This window comes from Cynocephalus volans, chromosome 13 (genome assembly GCF_027409185.1).
Source record: "Cynocephalus volans isolate mCynVol1 chromosome 13, mCynVol1.pri, whole genome shotgun sequence".
NCBI lineage: Eukaryota > Metazoa > Chordata > Mammalia > Dermoptera > Cynocephalidae > Cynocephalus > Cynocephalus volans.
The window spans coordinates 1,549,772-1,568,772 of NC_084472.1; positions in this window are offsets into that span (position 1 = coordinate 1,549,772).

The window sequence follows — 19,001 nt, forward strand, 5'->3', positions numbered from 1 at the left end:
AGGTATGTTGCCATATTCTGATTGCTAATATTTTATTGAGGACTTTTGTGACTTTGTTCATCAGAAATACTGGCCTATAGTTTTCTTTTTTTGTTGTTGTTGTTTCTTTGTCTGGTTTTGGTATCAGGGTGATGCTGGCCTCATAGAATGAGTTTGGGGGAATGGCTTCTTTTTCAATTTTTTTGGAATAGTTTGAAGATAATTGGTATTAATTCTTCTTTAAAGGTTTAGTAGAATTTAGCAGTAAAGCAGTCTGGTCCTGGGCTTTTCCTTGTGGTGAGATTGTTGACTACTGCTTTGATCTCCTTGCTTTTTAATGGTCTGTTCAGATTTTCTATTTTTTCTTGGTTCAATCTTGTTATTGCATTGGAGTCTATCTCTTTCTTCAGGCCTAATAGTGCTTGTGTTATATGGCTGTGTTGTCTGGTGTCGGATGCGTATATATTTATGACTTTTATGTCTTCTTGCTGGATAGATACCTTTATGATTATATAGTGGCCTTCTTTGTCTCTTTTTATGGTTTTTTTGGTTTAAAGTCTATTTTATTCAATGTAAGAATAGCTACTGCTTCTTGCTTTTGGTTTGCATTTGCATGGTATATTTTTTCCATCCCTTCACTATTAAATCTGTGTGTGTCTTTACAGGTAAGTGACTCTCTCGAATGCAGGATATAGTTGGGTGTTGCTCATTAATCCAGTCATCAATCTGAGTCTTTTGAGTGGGGAGTTTAATCCATTTACATATAGGGTTGCTATTGCAAAGTATTGTCTTACTCCTGGCATTTTGTTGATTTTCTTTAAATGTTTTAAAAATCTTTCATTCCTTTCTTCCCCTTTTATTTTTTGTCTTCGATGTTTGTTGGTTTTTTAAGATGGTAAGATTTAGTTTCTTTCTCTCTTGTTTGTGTTTTTGTTCTACCAGTGGGTTTTGTTTCTCCTTGTATATTCATGGTAGTGATTTTCATTTTTCACATTCCAGGTACAGCACTCCCTTGAGGATTTCTTGCAGGGCTGGTTGTGTGATGGTGAACTCCCACAGTTTTTGTTTGCTTGAGAAATACACTATTTCTCCCTTGTTTCTGAGGGATAGCCTTTCTGGGTATAGTATTCTTGCCTGGCAGGTTTTTTTCTTTTAGTATTTTGAATATCTCCTCCCATTCTCTTCTGGTCTTTAGAGGTTCTGTTGAGAAGTCTGCTGTAAATATGAAGGAGACTCTCTTCTAGGTGGCTTGACACTTTTAAGATACTCTCTTTGTCTTTTAGCTTTGCCAGTTTGACTGTAATGTGTCTCAAATAGGATACTTTTTGGATTGAATCTGTTTGGGGATCTTTGAGCTTCCTGAATCTGAAGGTCCACATCTCTATACCTGAGAAGTTTTCCACTATTATTTCATTGAATAGGTTTTCAATGCCTTTTTCTCCCCTTCCAGAACATCCATGATTTGAATGGTTGTGTGCTTAAGGTTGTTTGCTAGAACTCTTAGATTTTCTTTATTTTTTTAAATTCTTTTTTTCTTTTCCTTTTTTTTTTTTTTTTTTTTTGTCTGCCTGGGTTACTTCAAAAAGACCATCTTCAACATCAGAAATTCTTTCTTCTGCTTGTTCTAACCTGCTGGTTAAGCTCTTGGTTATGTTTTTATTTTATTTTATTTTATTTCTTTGAATGAATCCTTCAGTTCCAGGAGTTCTGCCACATTCTTTTTAAAGGTATTAATCTCTTTGCAAACTTCCTTCTCATACCCTGGATACTATTTCTCATTTCATTGTGTTGTCTAACCGAGTGTCCTTGTATCTCATTCAATTTCCTTAAGATTGTTGTTCAGAATTCCTTTTCAATCATTTCAAGGATTTTGGCTCTATGGGGCATAGTACTTGAGAAACACCATATTCCTTTGGTGGTGTCATATTTTCTTGTTTTTATTTTCATATTCATAGTATCTTTATATTGATGTCTGGTCATCAGGTAGAGCAGTTCCTTCTTCTATTACTCTGGAGTGAACTTTGAGGAGGGAGACTTCCTCCTATAGATGTGTTTCATATTGACTGTTGAGAAGTGTTTTCTAGTATTGGTTCTGAGTAGATTCAGTAGTGTAGTCTCTTTGTGGGTACTATTCAGTGTTGTAGTTTTGTGTGAGTGCCTCTGTGGCCTAGCCATTGGGGCACTTTGTGATTTCTTGCTGAGGTTAGTGACACTGTGCTGGTTTGTTGAAGACATGGACAAGCTCTTGAGTTCTTGGAAGAAGCACCTGGGTGACCTTTCACTGGCTGTGGTGAGTGACCCTGGGGGGGGGCTTGTTAGTACCTTGGCTAGTTTCCCATGACCTTGATGGGTTCAGTAGGGTGTACTGGAGCTTCTCAGTTTGAATGGGTGACCCTGGGTGGGGTTTCTCTTTCCTCTTTCCAACAGGTAAAGGTTTTTCCTGGGTCCTTGATTCCCCTGGTTAGAGGATGTGTTGTGGTGTCTGGGAATTTTCTTTCTTACTCTATTTGTGTATCCTGGGCTTCTGCACTCTCAGGGGGTTCAACATGTTTCTCTCCCTCGATCAAGGCAGTCACGTGGGCTGCACATGCACCTCCCACTCCCAGGTGTGCTAGCATGTGTGACAGCATAATTCTCCCTGCGAGTTGGGCCACTGGGTCATGGGTCTGCACTTGCTCACTTCTTTTCTGGGCTCCACCAGTGACTCTCTATGTGTCAGTGCCATCAAGTGTTTGGCAGGCTGCCTGCATGGTGGCTGTGGCTACTGCTGTGGCCTGTAGCTGCCCTTGTGGCATCAGTGGCTGTGGTGGTTATTGTGGTAGACCACAATAGTGGCAGGGGCTGCCTGCAACTCCCGAGGTCTCATGCTCCTGCCGTCTGTCAGCAGGGACTGCTTTCAGCTGCTGAGGTCCCTGGGTGCACTTCTTCCATCTCCAGTGAAATTCTATTTCAGAAGGGGCTGGGAAACTCAACACCACTGGAACACTTTTAGATTTTCAAATAAAAGCCCTTTACAGACTGTTCTCAGTGGCTCTCCCTTCTTTGCAAAGCTTCAAAGCTTCCAAGATGTTGGCAGCTTCAAATGAAAGGCAGAGGGAGAGAACATGGGGCAGGAGGACCACCTGGGTGTGTACCAACTGGATGGCTGCCTGAGGGACCCAGGAACAGAGGGCAAAAGTCCAGTGATAGGACAGAGCATCTCACTTTAATTTCACTTGATTCTTCGAACAGCTTTCTGAGATGAAAACTATTATGGGTCCATTTCATAAGTGAAGAAGATGAGGGTTAGTGGATTTAGATAACTTGGCTAGGTGTACCAACAGCAAATTGTAGAGACAGCATTCAGAATCATGTCTTCAGAGCCCTTCACATGACATTAACTTTTTTTTCTGTCAGAATACAAAAAAAAGTGAATAAGTTGCAATCAAAGCAAAAGAGACAAGCCCTGCCAGCTAGTGCTCCCTGTTGTATATGTAGGTATGAATGTATGTATGAATGTTACTTATACATGCCAACTTTTCAGAAGCTGCTTTTGCATATTTAATTTTACCTGAAACTCACAACATGCCTTTCACATCAATATGATTATCTTTGTATTTCCAAGGGAGAGACTGAGGCTGATGGAGGTTAAAGAGGTTTTTTCTACATCACTCAGAAAGTAACATAGCTAAGATAGAAAACCAGGTTTGACTGCTATAAAACTTTTCCCTTTACACTTGATGCATTAGTGCATGCATAAAAGAAAATCCCAGTAGTGCAGTGCCTATGTCCCTTGTAGGCATAGTATTTGATGGGAGGTAGTTTTACACATATAACGGTTAATAAACATATTCAGTATCATATAACACTCCTTTCTCCAGTTATAAAAGTTTAATATTATGGGTTAAATTAATAAACAAAAGAGTTTAGGAAAAAATTTCATGACTCTAAATGATAATTTTTGTGTGTGTGTGGTTAAATAGCTGACTTTTATTGGCAAGTCAATTTATTTTATGTTTCCTTCTAAATATTTGGTTTTTTAAAAAAATTATCAATATACAATGGAGTTGGGTTTTGTGTCCCTTTAACAATTCTTTCTTCTCCCCCATCCTTGCTCCCTTTTCCCCCATCAATGTATCTGTTTACTTATTTTAACAAATTCAAGGAATTATTGTGATTGTTGTGTTCTTCCCTGCCCCCCCATTTATTTGTTTGCACATCTACTTATTTATTTTTATTAGCTCCCACATATAAGTGAGAACATGTGGTATTTCTCTATCTGTGCCTGGCTTACTTCACTTAATATAATTCTCGGGAAATGCAAATCAAAACCACGTTGAGATGTCATCTCACTCCAGTTAGGCTGGCTAATATCCAAAAGACTGAGAATAACAAATGCTGATGAGGATGAGGAGACAAAGGAACTTCCTTCACTGTTGGTGGGACCCCAAATTAAATCACTTGTAATATTTGTTTCACTCTCCTCAATGCTAAACTTGATATCACTTTCTACTAAAGCTTCATATTATAATTTCTGTATTACAAGTGTGAAATTTTCACTTTATACTAGTAAAATTTATAGCTATTATAGTATAAGGGTTGATAGCAGCTCCTTAATTATGGTGCTAAGATAGCACATACAGTCAAAATAAATGATTTATAAATTTATATGTAAATATACAGATATTCACATTAGTTTTAAAAATAAACTACATCTATTTGCATGAGCCAAATAGGAATGGGCCAACAGATCTACTTAAAAGTGTGAAAATAGGATAACAAGTAGCTCCATGTACTTTAGCTTTTCTTAATATACCACAGTTGTTTATTTGGTTTAGGTAATTGTGTGTACTTCATTAGTATCACAGGAGCAAAGCAGTGCGGGGGGGTGGTGGTGGAGGCAAGGGGTGTGACTAACAAGAATAAAGCTACTGTTTTAGTCTGTTTTGTGTTGCTATAACAGAAATACCTGAGACTGGTAATTTATAAAAAAGAGAGGTTTATTTGGCTTATGATTCTGGGACAGCTGCATCTGGCACAGGCCTCAGGCTGCTTCTCCTCATGGTGGAAAGTGGCAGCAGCCGGTGGGTACAAGCAGATCACATGGCAAGAGGAAACAAGAGAGAGGAGGTGCCAGCGTCCTATAAACAACCAGCTCTCGTGGGAACTAGTAGAGTGAGAACTCCCTCATTAATTCTCCCTCCTCCAGGGAGAGCAAGAATCCATTCATGAGGGCTCTGCCCCCGTGACTCAATCAGTTTCCCAAACTGCCACATTGGGGATCAAATTTCCACATGAGTTTTGGAGGGCAAAACACATCCAAACTCCATCATTCTGCCCCTGGCCCCCCAAAACTCATGTTCCTCTCACATACAAAATACAATCATTCTATCCCAACAGTCCCAAAAGTCTTAGCTTCTCCCAGCACCAACTTAAAAATACAAAGTCCAAAGTCTCCTCTGAGGCCAAAAGCAAAAGTCCTTCCAGCTGTGAACCTTTAAAAGTCAAAACCAAATTTACCTACTGCCAAGAAACAATGGTGGAACAGACATTGGGTACACATTCCCATTCCAAAAGGGAGGAAGAGGCCAGGAGAAAGGAGAAACAGGCCCCAAACAACTCCGAAACCCAGCAGGACAGACATTAAATCTTAAAGCTCCAAAATAATCTTTTTGATTCCAAGTCCTGCACCCTGGGCACAATGGGGCATTTGGGCCCCCAAAGCATCAGGTAGCCTCACTCCCACAGCTCTGCCAGGTGCAGCTGAGTGGGCTCCGATGGTGCCTGCAGCTTTTCCAGGCCAGCATTCCACTCTGGTAGCTCCATAAGTGTGGGGTCTCCATGGTGGTCCCACCGCCTTGGCTCTACTAGACATTTCCCTGGTGGGAGCTCCCTGTAGGGGGTCCAATCCCACTTTCCTGCTCGGCATTGCATTTGAAGAATTGTGAACAGTTAGTTGATTAACAGAAAGATGGTGAGGCATTGTCAGATGATCAATAAAAGGATGTTGAAGAGTTTTATAGAATAGAGACCCTCAAATACTATCTGGAATCCAGACCATGATTTAACTAGGGCAGTTTAAAAAAAAAGTTTTCTCAGACTTACTACAAAACATTTTGATTCAGCAAATCAAAGGTAGGCCCCATGGAGCTGTATTTTAAAAACCTATCCAGGTTACTCTGATATTTAGAATGATAACCTTGAGGGATGTTAAAAAAATTTTAGTCATGTGGTTGTTCAGGTACTTTGCATAATTTTTCTTAACTTTTTAATTGACCATAAACCCCTTTCTCCAAGGATTTCAAAAACTGCCACTTTAAGGGACACATTTTGAGAAATGTTTTTCCACAGGCTTAAAAGCAATTTTTGTGACTAGGAGATTTGGAGGGAAACTGGACAGTTATAAACAGGTTTAAATATAATAGAGATAGGGGAGTGTATACATGAATACTATTCTCTACACGATCTAAGGAAAGGAGACCCCAGACAGAACATGAGCAGTTAGAGAGAACGGGAAATAAACAAACACAAGAATGGGGTTTTTTCTGTGAGGTTGACAAAATTATTATTTGAGGTTTAAATTAGAATAAGTCATTTCACCTCAGGAGGCGACTGACTGAAAGTTTCCTCACCCTTGTGATAGATGCTGTAGGGGTGAATGGGAGTCTGTCCCCGTCCCTAGTGAGTTTAGAGTGGACTCTAACAGTGGTGGCTGATGAATCCCATGTTCAAAGGAGCAGAACCAGCAAGGAGCTTTTAGAATCAAAAGACAGGAGCATCAGTCACTGCCAGTTTGATTGGTTAAAAAGTGCTCCATTAGAGATCCCATGTCCAATCAAACAAAAATTGCTACAGTATTGTGAAGATAATATTACCATGAGGAAGAAAGAGGGAGGGGAGACTGTAGGGCTACATGCTAGAGAGAGAGTGGCTGTCAGGTTGTTCCAGTAGCTTTCCAAGGGAAATCATCCTGGGTTTTGTTTTCTTTTCCTTTCTTTCATTTTCTTTTCATTTTTCTCTTATCTCCTCTTTTCTCCTTTCCTCCTCTCCTGTCCTTTGTTTTCTTTCCTCCACCCCCCTTTTCTTTTCTTGTTTGTCTTATTTGCCAGAAATACCCCTGGAGTGAAAAGAAAATCCACAGGCTGCCACCTAGAGAGGAGGATTTCTTCGTGATGTTGTCCTCCTTTGGTTGTGAATGTGGAATTGCTGAACAGAGAGCTGATCTGTTCTTTGTTCTCCCAGCTCAGCCTTCCACTATGCATCCTTCCTCTGTGTGTCCACAACACCCTATGAAACCTCTCTCTTTATATCTACAAATCTGAATTATTACTACAGTTTACATAGGCCTCTTCAAATAGATTTTACAGTCTTCAAAGCAGGGATTGTGCCGGCCCATTAGCTCAGGTGGTTAGAGTGTGGTGCCAATGACGTGAAGGCTCAGGGTTTGATCCCTGTACCAGCCAGCTGCCAAGAAAAACAAAAAACAGCATTTCCAGTATAGTTCTTGGTACATAATATCATAATATGTACTCAATTTATAATTGATCTGAATTGGAATAAATAAATAAAATAACTAAAAGAAAGAATCTCGTGAAGACAGTTCATTCAGATTCTTAGGCCAGGAATATTTGCCCACAATCAATTATCAATCACTTAGTACATATCTGATGATGTTTTACTGGGAAGATACCCCATGTTCCTAGATAAATTCTCAAGTCACTGAATAAGGGATGACCTCCTAAGGTGTATCTGCAACCCCTAAGAGTACACGCAATTCAGCTCAAAAGTAAATAAATACATGTATGTATATTTAGCACTGTGAAACATTCTTTTTGTACTACTCAGGATTATTTAAATCTTCTTTTGAGTGTATCTGCTGCTATTTTAGGACCTCATAACTGAAACAAGATCTGGCCAGGCTGTCAATCTAGAGGCAATAAACTAAGCCAATTTAATCCAATAAATATCTATTAATCATCTATTATGTGCAAGGAGTATAAGTGAATAATTGGAAGATTAGTAATAGAGGAAGAGCTAAAAATCAAACAAAAAACACTCTGGTTACTTTACATGAAGCCAGATTTACCTCAGGGTTGGGGAACTGAAGTGACAGATTTTGGGTCTGTAAAGAGATGCCACTTGTAAGCAGGACATGCACATTTCCACAGAAGACAACTGGAAAGGAGATAGATGCAAGCAGGAGGGCTTTGGCTTAGAATAATCTTAAAGGTGTCCTTTGCCAAACAGGGCCAGCATGGCTATTTCTTGGGAGATGTTTTTAAGGTTAAGATAATTCCCTAGTTGCAGTTCTTTCAGTAAATAAAAAGCTAAATCCCTGGAGTGCCTTTCTGGTTATATAATTCTGGAGTATTCTAGTTCCTTTTAATGCCTTTTCTCCAGTGATCTTAATTCCTTTTGTCAATTCAAAGTGTAAGGCTTTTACAAGGAACATGTATCTATTTACAAGGAAGAGAAATTCAAGACTTCTCCAGGCAGGTCTATTTTAGTGAAAATCCCCTATTTTCAGTGACCTTATGAGTTTCTTCAGGGTAGACATAGCCATTAAAAGATGCAGTTACACAGGGCTTCACTCTGAATGAGTCAACATGAAATACAAACACAGACCTTTTTATTATAGTGTTCACAAGCATTGCCTTTCTGTGAAAAGGAAAAAAAAATCTTTGGAAATGACACAGAGAATTGAGAAGCAAAATTTGTTTCAATAACCTTCCCTAGTGTTGTCACTGAACTCTGATTTAAAAAATCTTATAAACTTTATATTTAGACATTTTCACTGAGACAGTCTGAAAGAGCCGATATTGAGAACAGCTGTCAATAGCTTAGCGTGATCCTTTCCCCTTTCTGTTGAGGGCTTTTATAGCATCAGATACCCTCAGATGCAAGTGGACACTAAGGTTCCCAGAGTGACGGAAAGAGGAAAACTGGAAGAACCACCGCCAATTTCCACCAGGCAGGCACCATAAACATCAGGTGATGCCATGCACTTGAATTTGGTGACTTTCCTTGTGTATATTACAGCCAAACTGTTAATTCTATAGTGTTTTTATAATTTACACAGGTTTTGCACCTAGGCTATTCAATACAGCTCAAAACAACCCTGTCAGAGAAATAATTTCAGCAGGTTGTTATTCCAATAAAATTTCTTGGTCTTCCTCCTGAACTAAGATTCTGTGTATCTTCAGTTCCTGTTCGTGCCTTTCTTCTTTGATCATTGATTCACAGACTTGGCTGTGCAACTGAATCTTACACACCCACACACACACACACACACACACACACACATTGTCAAAGCCTTTAGTCCTTAGGTACTATGGTATGTCATGTCTGGGACAGAGCACTGTTCAGGTGACCGACATCCTGTCATGTTTGGGATATATTGTCTTTGGTCAGTGCTTCTGAACCCTAGTTACACATTAGAATCCCATGTGGAACTTAAAAAATATGAGTATTTCTGGCCTCAGGAAAAAAGTAAACAAGTCAGAATCTGTGGGGGTCGTGCCAAAGGTGATTCCAGGATGCAGCTAAAGCTCAGGATCACTGGCCCAGAGGAGCACTTCTCAAACTTGAATATGCAAGAAACACCTGCAGATCTGACTCAGTAGGTCTGGGGTAAGGCCAGGTATTCTTCATTGCTACATTTCTAACCAGTTTCCCAATGATGCCAGAGGACTACACTTTTGAGATTTCGCTTAGGGAAGAAATGGCTGCCAGTTTCAGTTGCTCAGACGGGTTCATTGCAATCTTTGCCACAGAGAAGGCCACTCAAATTCAAGGCCCAGACTCTCCAATAGTGTCTACTGCTATTCAGTCGTGGGAAGTCTGTGATATTCCTACTGAATAAAGTCACATTTTAAGGCATACAAATCCTTCTCTGTTCAGTGAGCTTCTCCTTCATCTACTGGAAGGTTTCCAATATCTTTGCAGGTCTGCTCTGGCAACACGTCCTTTAAGGATCCTTCCAGAGACAACTCAGTAGTTAGGTGCTCTATTCCAGGGGCCCCTTGGACTGTTTACCTATTTGTGAGCAATTTGAAAACAAGGGTTGTGCCGGAATCACTTTTGTATTCTTAGCATCCTTTCTATTGCTTGGTAGAGAATAATTGTTCAATAAATGTGTGTTGAATCAATGATCACAGCTTTTATAGCATGTAACTAATTGTCCTTCTCCCTAACAAATCTCTAAGCTTTTTGCAAACAAGGCCTACGTCTTTTTTATATTTATAGTTCCAGTACCTGGCACAGGGTAGGCAACTAATACATATATGATGAAAGAATTAATGACCTCGTGCTTACAGAGAATATCACTGTGTTACAAAACCATGCCATGACTAATGTTAAGCAAGACTCTCAAATTATTTAGAGAACATTAACTTGTATTCATCCTTCTCTGGAGGAAAAAAACTGATATATGTGAATACAGTGATATGTATAATATATACACATATATGTACACACTTATATCAGAATTTGTATATCAGAATGCCTGTTGATTACCTAAAATATTTTAAATTAAGAATTAATTGCAAAATGTTGTTACTAAAGGGGCCAACACCTCTCATGCCTGCCCCTCCATTTCTTGTATTTGGATCATCTTCTTCCCTGCCTAAGCTGCAAATATGAGGTGTTGTTATGATTGTATTTTGATGTAAGCACCATGACAGTGCTTTGGAGTAACTATGAAATAATTCATTTCTACTTTTTTCTAAGCCAGCTATGTATCTTGCACAGACTGCACTGACATGGTGTCAGTGCCAATCAGATGTCACCACAAGAAGTAAGGGCACAAAAGAATCTCCTGAAGAGGCCTATTTATAGTTCTTGCAGATTATTATACATTTTTGACTTCAAAAACCCAGTTTTCCATTTTCAAAGATTTGGTGAATTGCAGAATTGGGTCCCGATTGTTTCCTGACACAGCTAACAGTACAAAATCAGCCCCCCTCTTCTTAACTCATTTGCAGATTTCATTAGGAGGAAGATTCAGCGATGAGCTTATTCAGGGAGGACTGCACCACTGGTTAGTCCCTGTAGTTGAGACTCAGGGCTGTGGAGTAAAAGTGGGTGTTTTCAAATCTGTTTCCACCACTTACTAATAGTATGAGGTTGAACTTATTTGCTCTGTGCTTCTGTTTCCTCAGCTGCAAAATGGACATAAAAATAGGACACACTTGATAGCATTGTGAGGCTTAGACTAATCTATGCTAAAGACAGTGACTGGCATACAAGAAGTTCACAACAAATATTATCTATTACTATTGTCTTGTTTTGTTGCTATTTCTATTGTTTTACTTTTGAGGATTTAAAGGTTTACCTGATAAACTTTTTACCAGTAGAGAAATAGAATGATGGTTATTTTAGCTGCTCATATATTATCAAGCAATTAAGTGTATTAACATTGATCATATGTTTTAACTGATTTAAGAAAAGAGAAAATCAGGGGCTGGCTGGGGGTTAGCTTGGTTGGTTACAGCACGGTGTTATAACATCAAGGTCAGGGTTTGGGTTTCTATACTGGCCAGCCACCAAGAAAGAGAGAGAGAGAGAGAAAAAATCAAATTTAGTAAAAATGATCTAATGTATGATCTAGTTGATGACAAATAACTGATATGACTCCTCCCCCCCCCAGCAAGTTGCTTAGACTTCGGCTACAAGTTGGTTATAAAAGAGGTGAAGTCGCTTAAGTAGTCATATATCTCACCACAAAATAAAGTAAAACCGATTCTTGCACTAACACCCAGAGAGGCATTCAGTGATGGTGTATGAGGAGGTGAAAAGATAATGCACACTTGGCATCAGGCCGACCTGGGTTTGAAGTTCAGTTGCCTCTTTCACCCACTGAATGACTTCCTTTGACAGATTCTCAAACTTTGTCTGGTGGTACTTAAATTTCTCAGTGCTTTGGAAGGAACTATTATTTATCACATTTTGTTATTCCTAGGTAGATGATTAAGATAATTTCTTCCTGTAGATAATTAGGCAACAGAGGGGAGGGAACAAAGTCAGGATGAGAAATGTACTATGAGAAGAGAAAACGGGAGTTAAGGGAGAAAATTCAGGGTACTGGATGACAGGACAAAGCTCTGTACAGTTTTTGTTCTGCCACAGTTGGGTGGTTAACTAAATGTGTCCTGCAAATCACCTTTCCTATTTATATTTCTCACTGATGCTGGGATACTCTTAATAAAACTCTTCTTGAAGCTCAGGGCTACAACTTTCTCCATCTTCTGATAATCCTTAATTTATATTTTCTCTCTCTATTGTTTTTAAACTGGAGCCTGTTCCATATATACGTCCATTTGTGAAGGTTTTCATTTATTTATTCAGTTAATTTGGATTTATAAAGAGAACCTTGGAAGTCTATCCTTTGTTCCTGAAAATAATAAATATGAGTAATCTCTACTTGCTGGTTTCTACAATTGACACTGTTTTCAAAAATTTAAATTAAAATGTTTTTCATTGAGACTCTACTCTGTAAAACAAATTGATTAGCATATGTTTCTTAAAGCGAACAAATGATGTGAGAATGTTAATTAGCCTCTATGTATTTTTTTCTTAGTGCATGTTCATCATTTTGCCTATTGCATATATAAAAACCTAGAATAAAGTCAATTCTCAGTTCCTTTTCTTTACAAAATTAGATTTTAATGGCTTCTTTGGATCTAAAAATATTTCCTTATTCCTAATGCTAGTTAATGATATCATTAGGCATTAGGAAATATTTTTAGATGTTTAGTCAATAGTATCAGTCTGTATCCCAGTAAAATGTTTTAACCAAAATTAGAATAAAATTAGAAAATCTATAACTGAGCATGTTAGATCTGGTTTCCAAGGTCAATCAAAACTGAAAGATTCAATTAGAAATTGTTGTATACCCTCTATTTTTCAAGAGTTAGTGCAAGTTTGCTAAAAGAATTTGGGATTAATTCAAAGTTGCAGTTTTTTTTATTCTAGTGTTTCTCAATGTATGGTCTATTTTCATTTTTCATTAAAATTAAAACAGATTCCTGGACTCCAGTCAAAACTTACTGAATCAAAATATCTGAAGGTGGAGCCAACTAATCCACAATTTTTTAAAAAAGCTTCCCATATAACTCTTATGGACAGTAAAATTTGATTTGAATGCCACTGGCAAGAATTAATAAAGAAGCCAGTAGTCATTAAATAAACCATTTTAGGGAAAAGGAACTGTGAAAAAGGACAAGAAAAATTTAGGCTGGATTTGAATTACAGAAAGTCAAACGCTATCCTAATGCACATAAGTTTTCTTCCTTTGTTATTTGAAAATGTTTACTTTGTATGAACAACTTATATTCAGTAAAATGCTCAAGAATTGCCATCACTTCTTAATTCACAATGAAGTGATAAATGCAGAAAAGGAGAATGCTTAATAAAGATAAAATGGATGAGACACATTTCCACAGAAGAAAACAAAGCAGTTAATAAAGTGGTATGAAAGACAGGTTGAAGGCATGGGACGGTGTATTAGTCAGGGTTCTACAGAGAGACAGAATCAATAGGATATGTTATAAATATACGAGAGGAGGTTTATTAGGGCAACTAGCTCACATGGTTGTGAAGAGAAGTCCCACGATGGACCGTCTGCAACTGGATGCTGGTAGTGTGGTTCCGTACAAGTCCAAAGACCTCAAAACCAAAGAAGCTGATGGTGTCCTTAGTATAAGTCCCGGAACCCGAAAGCTGAAGTCGTAAGCCCTGATGTCCATGGACAGGAGACAAGAATGTATCATAGCTCCAGAGGATAGAGAGAAAGATTCACCTTTTTTCTCCATTTTTGATTTTCTCCAGGCCCCCAACATATTGGATAGTGCCCACCCATATTAAGTGTGGGTCTTTCCCACCCACTTTACTCAGGCTGTCATGCTAATCTCTTATGCAAACACCTCATGGACACAACTAAAAAGATAGCTTTACCAGGTTTCTTCTTATTCCTTAATCTAATCGAGTTGACACGTAGAATTAACCTTCACAGACAGAGTGTCATTTCCATTTTCTAGCACAGATTTATTTTCTTGTCCATTAAAAAATCCTGAAGCCAAGGTGAGTTCCAGTTAATATGTCCCCATCTTTTTATATTGATTTGGTTAAGTTTATATATTAAAGTAAAACAAACACCTCCCACAAGCCTTAAATTTTATTCAGTTAATTGCATATAGAACTATAAAATCTTCAACATTTGGATTGAAATGCCTTGTATTGTAAAATAGTTTTAATAATCTGTTTTGGGGGAAGATTTTCTTTTATCACAGCTTTGCTTTGCATTTAATTAAGACATTTGTCACCATCCCCCAAATACTTTTGCCTAAAAAAAAGGCAAAAAATAAAACTAGCCTTTAGATTTTTGAAATTTGTATATATATATACATATATGGCAAAATATTTGATATAAAGCCAGTGTGAGAGGATAAATAATTCATGCAGTCTAGTGGTAATTGGTGATGTGAGATGAGAACCACATAGATGAAATGCTCTCTATCATTTGCCCAAAGTAATATATTTTATAGACACTAATGATGCACAAACAGCAATGTTAAATGATGTTTTGAATGCTGATTGTACCTAAAAGAGAGTTCAAGTCATACAAATATTACAAAAGTGATCATAGAGTGAGCTATTTGTTGAAATAAACATTACAGGATGGCTTAAGGTCAATTTAATTAAATATATATGGAAATCTTTTTGTAGTTGCGTGTTTCTAGCTATTGCTCAGTTGTTTAAAATCTGTTTACTTCTTAAATACTCAGTTCTGGATAAAAAGTAAAACGGAATGTCACCAGTTAGTGCAACTGTTTCTCAAAGATAATTAACCTTTGATTCAATCAAAGGACACACCAGCAAGTTTCCATTTATCAGGGGTTGTTGTGGGGGCAGGAAGGGGGATGATGTTATTTACTGGCACTCTGTTATGATTTTCTAAGCAGGTGCTTAGACAAGGTAAAATATCTCATATCATTTAAGAAGAGTGTTACCACCAAAATTCCCACTACTCGTTAATGGAAAAGTAGGTAATGAATAGATAAGACAGAATATGTTCTAGAAAAAAGGACAGTTGATTATACCTTGGCCATACCTAAAGTATTTTTACTTGTCCATCTGGTCCATGGTAAATCATAACCTTGTAAAATAAAGATTTCCATTAGCATAACAAGAAATAACCATTTTTTAATAAGTGAAACTGAATGATGCTGCTTCACTGAGCCGATTGGGCAGATTGCTTAGAATACTCAGAGTATTGTCATCCAGCTGCAGTTATTGTGACGATCTGAATAGGAAGTGGGAACTCAAAAGCCTCTCACCAGATAGGAGATTTTATTTATTCCTGGCAACCAGATGTCACCAACTTATCTTTCTGACTAGGCTGTTTACTTATTTTACAGGGGGAGTTAGTAGCTGCTCTAGTGCATGTTTACTGCGAATTTCAACTCCCAATTGAATAAAGAGAGTCTCACTTAATAACAGCTAATTAACAAAACCCCAACATTCTTTTGTGATTTAAGAGAACTATTCAACCAATTCTTCTTTCCCTATTTCGTTAGCAAACTGCCAGGAGTATTAGTTGTGAACCTGCAGAAATAAAGGAGGTTTACTTGCCTTACTCTGGAGCGCACCTAGAGACAGCCCAGAAGGTGACCCCAGCCTGGGGGAGCTGGACAAGACCCAGCAGCCACAATAGCCTCTGTCTTAAGATCCCCAAGCTTTGATATAGAGTTTTTATGAGAATACTGAAATCCAATTAAAGTGTAGTATTAGTCTGAGAGAAGCCCCTCATGGAGTGGGCCCTAGAACTGAAGCCATCTGTATTCTCTTAGAGAAATTTTACATGAGTCATCCTGAAACTTGCACAACATCTCACTCTATCCTTCTTCCACCAATGAAATGTTGTGCAGAACCACATATAAAACAGATCAAAGCGATGCTGCTCAGAAGAGGGTGGTCTGGAACCTCCACTCTTTAGCGCTCTGCCTTATGGCTTTGCAGCAATTCCTTGATGCCGCTGGGTCCTATTGCCCCCAAATGTCCCAGCACTAGACCCAAACTGCTTCAGAAACATGTCCACTGTACTTTGTCTTAATGCACATTCTACAGCAAAGCAGGGGGTCCCTAGCCAGACCACAATGCGTGTCACCAAACAACATAATTCTTTTCCCAAGCAACAAGAAGGCTGCCTGATTTCCCTACATAGCAGCGTCCATCTATGAGATTGATTCCTTGTTGAAATGCATCCTGTTATCACACAGACCACACACATTACATATAACCACAGAAAATAAAAGCCCATTTTATTAAGTGACAAAGATTCTCTCCTGACTAAACTCTAGCCCATCTCCCGAGCCTTCTCAATTAGGCTTCAACCTTTGTGTATAAGACTTGAACGAACACTAACACAGTGTTTAACAACTCAAGGCAACATTGCTAAAATGACACTACACCACCTTAACGTGCCTGCCTGAGGAAACTCAAAACTGACAAAATAATTTGCAGTTTGTTCCAGGCAACACCTGAGGATAGGGCTTCTGTCTCCTAGTTTGGTGGGAGGATAGAATCCTAACTTCAATAATTACCAGCAAGCAGACATTGCTGGCCTAATTGAATTTGCACTGACCAACCCTTAGTAATTTTTCACTTCCCTGACTCTGCTGAGCCCCTACTTGCCCTCCTTGCTGTTTCCTCATTCTCCCTTTAAAATGCTCAGTCACCTCTGTACAAATTGAAGTTGAGTTTAGTTCATGCTGGACTCTTTTCCTTATTGCAATAGTATTACTGATTAAAACCAGTCCTTACCAGTTAAACTAGTGTCCAACTTTATTTGTCTTTGACATAAGTTAGTTATAGAGCATGTATTGCTTTCCTAGCATCATTTCTCTCACTACCTACATACATTCAAATATGCCTACAGGGGACATAGACTTTATCTGTAACAAATTTAACACGTTTGTATGAAAATTGCTCTAAAATTGAAAGCCGTATGGAACAGTGAGCATCATAGGCTTGCCTGGTTTAAGGCTGCAAAAGTGGCTCACATGGCCACTACCATAAGAAGGCTGTGAAGTCAATCAGATCTCGGTTTGCATCTCTCATTTGCCACTCGTTGGAAAGTTACTAAACCTCACTAAGCTTTGGCTTCTTATGTATAAAGTGGGAAGTTAAATAGTAGCCTACACATAGGACCGTTGTGAGATTTGCATGAGATGTATATGAAGCCCTTAGCATAGTATATAACATATATTAAGCACTTATAAATATTTGCTATTTTAATTATGATTAAATGTAATATTATTAATAATCCAATTCTACTCTCTCAATTTATAGGCTGTAAAACAGTATTAATTTTCTAATGATGCTGTAACAAATTGCAGCAACTTTAGTGGCTTAAAGCAATAAAAGTTTATTCTCTTATAATTCTGAAACTCAGAAATCCAAACTCAATCTGAGTTGGCTAGAGTCAAGTCGTCCACAGGACTTGTTTCTTCTGGAGGCTCTGGAGAATAATCCATTTCCTTGCCTTGTCTAGATTCTAGAAGCCAAGTGCATTTCTTGGCTGGTGGCCTCTTCCACCACCTTCCAAGCCAGATGTGTAGCATCTTCTAATCTCTCTGTTTCTCTCTCCCCTTCAGTTGCCACATCACCGTCTCTGGCTTTGGCTTTCTGCCTCATCTTCGTAAGGACCCTTGTGGTTGTTTCAAGCCCACCCAGGTAATACAGGATAATCTCTTCATCTCAAGATCTTCAAAGCTCATTTTGCATGTAAGGTAACAGATTTACAGGTTTTCAGAATTAAGACCTTGACATCTCTAGTTGGCCATTCATTATTGAACCAACCACAATAACTGACACCCAAGGGTATAATTACTTTCACAAAATCACATGACTACCCATGTCTCAAGGCTTCCAGCTAAGTGTTCTGATCTAACATTCTGGTTTTCATTACAGATCTAGTTTTGCTTTACTTTAAAACAGGTTCATAGACTCTCACTTGTTATTATTTTTTAATGAGCATAAGTAACACATGTATATAATTTTATTATGGAGTGAAATGTGGAATTTCCCTTTGCCCCATTCTCTCAGAAAGTTTCATAGCCAGCCATCTGGCATCCTTCTATATATTTACATAATACTTATATTTTTTATAAATGTGTATAAATGCCCATTTATCTTTTTTTTTGGTCTTTTATCTTTTACACAAATAAGATTTTATCATAAGGATCACTCTGCTCCCTTTTCCCCCCTTACCAATGTTATTTTTAAACAGAGAATATAAGATTCCACTAAATAGATGTATCATTTATTTCAACTACTATTTTTTTCAGTGGACATTTCTTTTCTGGCTTTGTGTTACCACCATAATAATATGATGAAAAGATGTCTTTGTACACATAAGAATGTATTTATAATAGTACATTTTCAGAAGTGGGAGTGAGTGAGTGTGTGAGTGTGTGTGTGTGTGTGTGTGTGTGAGAGAGAGAGAGAGAGAGAGAGAGAGAGAGAGAGACAGAGAGAGATTTCTAATTCTAAAGTCTAAAGTTTCGAAAGTCTAACCAGTTTACAATCTAACCAATGGTTTGTGAGAATGCTCATATTACCATGTCTCCAACTGCATTTGATATTCTCAATGTTTTTCCCAGTTGAATAGAAAGTTATACTTTACTCAATCATTAATTTTTCCTAGCAATGAAATTTTTTTAATGCATCTTTAGGATGATACAAATATGGATGTAGAAGGCATTCAATGAAAACCCTCCTACCCTATCTAGCCAAATAATAAGTTTCACAAGCAAGTCTTCGAGTATATTTCACAACATTCCCTCTGGCTTGACTTCATGTTATATTGTGCTTACATATATTACATAAGGTTCTTCTCCAGACAATCAGTCTCTCAGTCAGTGACACATTAATTGAATATTTGTTTTATGTCTGGACACTTTCTTTATATCGGATTATTTTGCTCACCATCTTCCCTCAAACCAGTCTTGTTTGTTAAACAAGCCTGACATAACTGAGTTCAC